This window comes from Chenopodium quinoa, unplaced genomic scaffold (genome assembly GCF_001683475.1).
Source record: "Chenopodium quinoa cultivar QQ74 unplaced genomic scaffold, ASM168347v1, whole genome shotgun sequence".
Lineage (NCBI taxonomy): Eukaryota > Viridiplantae > Streptophyta > Magnoliopsida > Caryophyllales > Amaranthaceae > Chenopodium > Chenopodium quinoa.
Genome location: NW_018744315.1, coordinates 87,470 through 96,451, shown reverse-complemented (window position 1 = coordinate 96,451; position 8,982 = coordinate 87,470). Strand labels below are relative to the sequence as shown.

The 8,982-nt window shown below is 36.2% G+C and overlaps 1 pseudogene; it reads left to right on the top strand.

The window, feature by feature from the left end:
* The first annotated feature begins 143 nt into the window (after nucleotides 1-143).
* Nucleotides 144-5,908, top strand: LOC110696238 (annotated as a pseudogene).
* The last annotated feature ends 3,074 nt before the right edge of the window (nucleotides 5,909-8,982 follow it).

The following is an 8,982-nucleotide window of genomic DNA, read 5'->3' as shown; positions in this document are numbered from 1 at the left end:
CAAAACCATCTGAACTCATTGTGAAAGTTCAAGTACTAAACATCTATTTAACAACGAAAGCTTTCAAAACCATAAATCAGCACGAATCGAGTTTCACTCAAATCGAGTCAAGTCAAGTCAAGTTAATTTTTGACGAGCCTTGACAAAATATTCGAAAGGCACCCCTTCCATAATTCCATGGAATATAGGAAGTAGGAACACACTAGAAGGTTCAAATTGCAACCCAATGTGATTATGTGAATGATCCTATTGCAATTAAACCACAATCTATACACCGTCACAAATTCCCAAATAAAAATTAAAAAATAAAAAAAATTCACCAAAAAACTCGACAAACAATCGTCTTACTTTCTCTCTCCTCTCTTTCGCCTCCACCATCTACCATTTCTTCCTACAGTCGACAAAAATTAAATTTTAAATAAAAAGCTATTAACAATTTATATTCACCCCTAATTTTTCCCTCTTTTGGATCTTCAAAATTTATTCAATTCAATCCAGATTTTTGCAAGAAATCCTAATTTTTACCTCCGATTCATCGGAAAACGCCTCGATTTGCCGGATAATTTGTAATTGATTTTGAGGATTTAACGGAATTGAAATTCTAGGGTTTTGAAGAAGAGGAGATTGAGATAGTTGATTGAAGAAATTGATATGAGATTTGATGGATGAAGAACGATGCCGGAGCTGCGTAGTGGAGCGCGCAGAGGCCGAGCATCGAGAAATCCTACAGCAAACAACAATCAGGAGGAGATCGACGGCCAGAAAGTGACCGGAGGTAGGACACGTGGACGGCGTGGAGGAGTTGTAGCAGCAACTAGGGGAAACAAAGGAGGAAATCGAGGTAGAGGTAGGAAGAATAACCGGCAACCGGCGGCGGCGGTTGGTGGCGGTGGTGGTGACGGTGAAGGTGATGAGAAGATTCTAGAAGAAGCTAAGGAATCTAGCCGTAAAACGACGTCGTTGAAGGCTAACGCAGCTGCTGAAGAAGGAGGTGGTGTAGGATTAGGTTTAGGCGGCGGTGGTGCGGGAGAAGAGGTTGGAGAGAAAGAGATGGATGAATTTGATAGCGGCGGTAATGCCGTCGGTCGAAGCGGCGATAAAGGTTTGAATGATGATGATGCTTCTGCTCCTCTACCTGAGAAGGTTTACTCCTTTTCCTTATAAATTGATTGGTTTATGTTTTTGTTTAATCTGTGCTTTTGTTAACTTGCTGATAATACAATGTTTTAATGTTATATCTATTGTAATTTTGAGTGTAGGAAAAAAGTTTTGAGCTTGATATTGAATTATAGAGTTTTAGCAGTTTGGGGATGTTATTGTTATTAGGTAGCTAGCTGATTAAGTCTGGGGTGGTACCGAAGACTTGAGATTGTATCGTGAATTCTTAATGCTCTTTATATGTATCACTGCCCTTTATTCATGCATTTTAAGGATTAAAAAAGTCTGTCAAGTAGTTTAATGTATCTAGTTTGATTGTTTTCTTTTAATGGGTGATTTTTCATCTCATTGTCAGTTTCTGAGTGCGATAGAATTAGTATATAAACTTTTTTTATCGGTTATGTTTTGGTAATGTTTTGTTTTTTTCCCGGCATTCGAGGGCTGGTGTTGTTAAAGTGTTCAATGTATTTATGGTTGAATTAATTGGGGGTTGATAGATTCTATGTAGGATGCGTTACAGGCATGATTATTTTAGAAGTTGCACGAGGAGCATGTTTGATATCGACTTTTCTTTATTCTTTCCATATTGGGGTTGAACTTAAGAATTTATGAGTATAGCACTGGTTATTGGTTTAAGGTGTTTTTAATACATTTGTTGTTTTTCCCATTTGATTTATGATACTTTGTTGGTATGTTTGAGAATTGTTTGGGACTTTGGGTACATTTAGTATCTTTTGGAGTTGCAGCTGATTGTTATTTATTGAAACAGGTCCAGGTTGGGGGTTCTCCAGTTTACAGGGTCGATAGAAAGCTAGGGAAAGGTGGTTTTGGCCAAGTTTATGTTGGTAGGTCGCGCCGGTGGTAACACTAGTGAAAGGAATGGTGCTGGAGCTTATGAGGTGTGACATTTAGAATAACAACACATATTGGCTTAAGTACGTAGATATTAATTTTTGTTTTATTGACACATACTTTTTGTTGATGTACTTCAGGTAGCTCTGAAGTTTGAGCATAGGACTAGCAAAGGTTGTAACTATGGGCCTCCATATGAGTGGCAGGTTTACAAGTGAGTCAATATCTTGCAGCATATCTGTTGATGTTGGTCTGATTTCCTATATGCAATGCATATTTGTTGAACTAATTTATGCTTTTGCTTTGTATTCTGCTTCTTTTTCTAAGTGCTCTTGGTGGTAGTCATGGAGTGCCACGAGTGCATTACAAGGGTCGGCAAGGTGACTATTATGTCATGGTAAGAGTGTGTGTGTGTTTCTATTATCTTTGTACTGTTTTTTTTCCCTTGGTATGATATGCTGACATTAAGGTTTTGCAGGTCATGGATATGCTAGGGCCAAGTCTTTGGGATGTTTGGAATAGCAATTCTCATTCGTAAGTAGATTGAAATGTCATTATCATTCTATTTTTCATTTTTAGAATATGACTTGTTGCTAACAGGGTATATGTTCTGAAAATTTTTTCAATTGCAGAATGTCAATTGAAATGGTTGCATGCATTGCAATTGAAGCAATTTCAATTTTGGAGAAAATGCACTCCAGGGGGTAATATTACTGTCTCTCATTTTTCGTATCTATTTCTGCAACATAAAAATCTCACCTATGTTGTATGTTGAAAGCAAGATTTGTTTCAGCTATTTATCGTAACCTGCAAAGAATCCCTTTGTCGAACATGTTCCTATTCACTAATACAATTACAGTTAGTCTATACTGTATTGGATTGGTGGAAGAAAGGTGGGGTTTTGATGTTTATTTGAAGCTCACATAATGAGCTGGTGATTTTTTTTTTTTGCAAAAAGCAAGGGGTGGTAGATTAATGCAACATTATCTATTGATATGGATTACTTTTGTTAATCAGCTTTGCATGAATATAATAGTGGTGGTAGACACTGATTTTGGGTTAGAGTTTCTCTGGAATGCAGAATACAAGTCAACTGAGCATCTCCTTTCATGTAGCTTTTACAGTTTAAATATTGTTGTTGGGCTATTCACTTTCTTGTGCATGTTTTAAAATATTTTCACAAACCCTGCAGTTATGTGCATGGAGATGTAAAGCCTGAGAATTTTCTGCTTGGCCCCCCTGGAACTCCTGAAGAAAAGAAATTGTTTCTTGTTGATCTTGGATTAGGTAAGTCGACCATCTTTCTGTATTGATATTTGTTCTCGTCTTCTTTATACCATTTATTGTGTATAATTTCTTTCCTTTTTCTTTCCTGCAGCAACTAAATGGAGAGATAATTCAACCGGGATGCATGTTGAATATGATCAGCGGCCTGATGTTTTCAGGTTTTTGAGATTGTGCTCATTGATTTTGTGACTATGATCTTATTCTGATTGAAACTCATCTAATTATAATTAGTCTCCGGTTATGGCTTTTCTCTATTGCTTCAGGGGTACTGTTCGATATGCTAGTGTTCACGCTCACTTGGGAAGAACAGGAAGCCGGAGGGATGACTTGGAATCACTTGCATACACACTCATTTTTCTTCTGCGTGGTCGTCTTCCTTGGCAGGGATATCAGGTCATTACTTTCCTTCCATGATTGTGTATTTGAAATGCGCGTGGAAGGTTTAGTGTTTTTAAGTTAATAATTTGTTCTAATGGGGTATTGTAATACAGGGGGAGAACAAGGGATTTCTTGTATGCAAGAAGAAGATGGCAACATCTCCGGAAACATTGTGCTGTTTCTGCCCCCTGCCTTTCCGCCATTTTGTTGAGTATGTAGTAAACTTGAAGTTTGATGAAGAGCCTAACTATGCTAAGTATGTTTCTCTATTTGATGGGATTGTTGGGCCAAATCCTGACATTAGGCCCATTAATACTGATGGTGCTCAGAAGGTAAGCATATGATCGATAAAATATTGCTCTTGATATTCTTCTGAAAATTTTCATGAGATGCCGTAATGTTTAAATCATGTTTATATTTATGAAGTTGATATTCCAAGTGGGGCATAAGAGAGGACGTTTGACAATGGAGGAGGATGATGATGAACAACCAAAGAAGAAGATTCGAATGGGAATGCCTGCCACTCAATGGATTAGTGTTTACAATGCTCGTAGGCCAATGAAGCAAAGGTAAAATTGCGGAAAAATACAGAGTACAATGATGTTTAGTTTGGAATTCTGAAAATTGCTTTTGACTATTTTGTTGCTCTAGGTATCACTATAATGTTGCAGATAACAGGCTTTCTCAGCATATTGAGAAAGGAAATGAAGATGGCTTATTTATTAGTAGTGTTGCATCTTGCTCAAGTCTTTGGGCCTTGATAATGGATGCTGGCACTGGCTTTAGTTCTCAAGTTTATGAACTTTCACCACATTTCCTCCACAAGGTTTCTTTTCTTATCTTAGAATGTGTGTGTTTTATTTTTACAAGTACAATCCTATAGTTTTATTCTTGAATATGCAAGGAACCTATCTGGTTTTATACCTAATCCTTCTCTTATATTTGATCGTAGGAATGGATTATGGAACAGTGGGAGAAGAACTATTACATTAGTGCAATAGCAGGGGCTCAAAATGGGAGTTCCTTGGTAGTCATGTCTAAAGGTAAGTCTAAAATTTTAGTCGTGGCTTTGCACTATGTCTTGATAAAAGATCTCACATGCCCTTTTATATGCTTTGGTTAACCCGTGATTTAGGTACTCAGTACTTACAGCAATCTTATAAAGTTAGTGATGCATTCCCTTTTAAGTGGATTAACAAAAAGTGGCGAGAGGGTTTCTATGTCACTTCCATGGCTACTGCTGGTAGTAGATGGGCAGTTGTGATGTCCCGCGGTGCAGGGTACGCTGATCAGGTATGGTATTAACATTTAATTGTATGTTTTAAAAGCTAAACCCGGAAAAATGTGTGATGGTCATTGACTATTTATGAATTTAGGTTGTTGAGCTGGATTTTCTGTATCCTAGTGAGGGTATTCACCGAAGATGGGATGCTGGTTATCGTATCACATCTACAGCAGCAACTTTTGACCAGGCTGCTCTAGTTCTTAGTATTCCAAGAAGGAAGCCGACGGATGAAACCCAAGAAACTCTTCGGACTTCAGCATTTCCTAGTACTCATGTTAAGGTAAAATTATTCAAGAATTTTTGTACTGGGGCTGCCTATTTCCAGGTTCTATTTTTCTGAATTTGCTGAGGATCTGTCTTTGTTGCTTATGCAGGAGAAATGGGCGAAAAATTTGTACATTGCTTCGATCTGTTATGGAAGAACCGTCTCCTAAGCTGCTAACAATTTGTCAAATACATAACCTAGTAGGTGTTATATTGAAGGATGCCATGTACTTGCTCTTATCAGTGGCCTTCAACATTAAGGGCACTTTTTGAAGTTGCTTGTGGCAGTTGTCTCTGTGCCTGTGAAACTAAGTCCTCAAATTTTCATGGAGTCTGCTGCTGATACCTGTGCACTTGATGTGCTGCAATTTATTGTTGGGTTGATGTCTATGAAATTTCATATGCAGTGGGATGGAGGCATTCTGAAGAGTTTGTATAGTCTGTGATCTTTAGTACTGAGTTGGTGTGTGCACAGGTCATCTTTCGGTTGTTGAAACTTTTTGGGCAATGTGCAATTAAAGATTATTCAAGGGCATGTACCCTTTTATCTCTTTTGATTCATTGGCAGTGTCTTGGACTTGAGGTTCTGTTCTGTTCTGTTCAGTTCAGATGTAGTTTGCAAGAAGATTGACTATTGATTGTGTTGTGAACTAGATGTGTAGAAATCTTTTGCCTCTTTTTTCACTTGTGGCTGTTACTTATTATGGCGTAGTGATTTGTCTTCATTTTTATAGTTACAACCACTGCAGTTGTCATCTCTCAATTCATGGGTTCTGGCAATTTGCCTTGGCTTTAGAGATTTGCTGCCTGTCTTCCACTCTAAAAGGTAATTGGATTTCCATCTCAAAGCATGTCGTAATTTTTTTTTTGTCTTCCCTTTTGTGGTAGTTAGCACTAGTTGTATTACTTTAGATATAGGCATTTATGCAGGTTTGAGATGACATAGATACTGGAATGAGATTTTAGGTGTTGTAAGTGAGCTTCTGTTTTATTATCGTGTTAAGCAGTCACATAGGTACTTGCGGAAATTTCTCACTGAAATTTTGTTGGGGTAAAGGGTATGGTGATGGTGTTTGAATTGGGCTGTTGGGTGTGTTTGTTGGCTGGTTTCCAACTATGTTAAGAGTAGGCAATAGGCATATGAAATATGTAAACCATATTGTTGAGTAATGCCATTTGTTATGGTGGTTTTGATGAGCGAGCAGTTTTTGTTTTGTTTCTTTGAATTCTAGGTTATTGATATTAGCATGCTAATTCAAACAAAATTGTAGGTACTATTTTCCCGTCAATAGAGTTGTGTACTTGATTTAATCCTAGCTGCTGTGACTTTATTTCCTCAACTGTATTGTTTCATGGTTTGAGCATCATTTTGTTGGAACATAATTTCATATTCTTTTGGCATCTTCTCACCCTCACCCCCCCCCCCCCTTTTGTTAATAACAACCTTAGTTGTTTGATTTCAGGGGCCACTGACATTATTCGGCAGTTTGTGGCCTCGAACATCTCTAGCTCTGGTGAGAATTCTCACTTCTTGTCTACACACTAACCTGTAGAAGTATATCTCAGATGGTTTTTCTCAGTGAAAGCTGTATGGAATGGTGTCATAAATCATTTAATATCATTTTGTGCTTGAATATTTGAACGTGCTCATGGTAATGTTATTTCTTGCTGTTAAAATGAATTGCACAAGTTAGGGTAGGTTATTCTTGGTCTTTTAGGGGAAATTCCTGGTTCATTTCAGCCCATTTTTCATGAATGCCTTGAGATGAGATTGCTGACAAGGTATATTTTGTGCAATAGTTTATCATTTTTACTTTTTACATTTTTTATGCATGCATTTAGATGAGTGTGATCATATTGCTTCCCTTGATCATCCTAAGACAAGCTATATTTTGTGCAATAGTGTATCATTCTTTTTCCTTTTTTTTTTCCTTTTCTTTTTTACATAGAAAATCAGAGCATCAGCTATTGTATATTCTTGCAGATTTAACGCTGCTATATGTTCATTTGGGTGACTACAACATAAAGTTCTTGTCACATAGGATGATCATAAATTTCTTGCTTCTATTATTTGCAAAAGTTGTGGCGAATTGTGAATTTTGATTGTAGTGGGGTAATTTCAATTAGCATTTTGGTATGCATATTAGGTTTTGCCTGTGGCCTAGTGTTCAGTGTTCACAATCTAGGTACACATCTTGTCAATGGTTATGTCATTATGAAAACCTGCTGAAGTATCATGCAAGAATTGCGTATGGAAACAGCCAAGCTTTACCTAAATCTTCTACTTGACTTGGTTTGGTGTTTTCTCGTTGTAGATGCTAGTACTTGAAATCTCTCTGTGATATTTGCTACATTGGAGCTTATGTTTTTGTTCACAATACACTTCTTGTAAATGCTTATTGTCATTGCTTTAGGCACAAGTTTGTTGTTGATTTCAGTCGGCATTGGATTTTATCTCCATTAAAATGCTGATCAAGTTGGCAGTTTTATGCGATTTTTTTATTTTCTATTTTTTTTTTATCTTACTTGTCTCATGAATCCTCATATGGTTGCAAACTTGCAATAGTATACTGCTATGCTGACTCCCTTTTCTTTTTAGGCCTATAGCACTAATACAAAGATGCTCTTCATGAACTTTTGATGTTGTTTGAATCTTTTGGCAAAATGAAATCCTTTGATTGTTTGAGCTTCTTATTCTACTCAATTACATATGGTACAACGACTATTCAAATTTTCATACATTGATCACCATAAGCAAGCGTAGTTAGCTATATAAGTGGTAGTCCAAGGCTGACTCTCGCTCTACTACTATGTTTGTGTTCATATAAGTAGTGAAGCAAAAAAACTTGTTAACGAAACAAAAATTAAAACACCTAATTGAATAATTGTTTATTATGAGAGTAACTGAGGATGATGAAATCAGCAAAATCAATTGTGGGGAGTACTTCCTCTCCTGCACCTTGATTTAGCTCAATTATGCTTGAAACCTTAAAGAATGTATCATTCTTACCTTTGTTTTTGAAACCTTAAAGAATGTATCATTCTTACCTTACAGAGTTTGTAATGGCCAGATGTAGGAAACTGTGTATAAGCGTCTAAGGTTATACAATATTGCACGGTTACTAGCACTTTATTGTTAGAAATAAATCTTTTGAACTCACGGTTTACATTATACTCATCTTGTACACAACAATTACTCGACTAATGTTAGTTTCATTGGGTTAACTGGTACTTCTCTCGTAATTTTTAAATTACGCATATTTCTTTCTACTTAGTTAGAAAGTTGCAAAGTGCAATATTTCTCTATTTGGCAACTCATCACAAAACGAAGGAACATGGAAGGACATAATTGACATTTCTTCTATAACATCTTTTACGATATTTCTAACCCTATACAACGTAATATAGTAAATGGCCCATTATATGTACTGTTGTTTGTCTTCCATATGTGCCCAAAAGTATAATACGTAGTATACGCATTCTCTAATTGACCAATATGTTTAAAACACATTTTTAAAGCCCTATTCTTTACACCTTACTATATAATACGTATCAATAAAAAATGATTCAGTAAAAAAAGTAAAAAAAAAAAAAAAAAAAAAAAAAAAGTTAAATAAATATAAAGTGAAAGGACAGAAATAGCATGATTGCATGAAAAATAACCATGGGATGTTTTATTTTCCAATGTCTAATAAGCGTAAAAAATTACCATTTGAGATTTCATTCTCATAAAAAAAAAAAAAAAAAAAAAAAAAAAA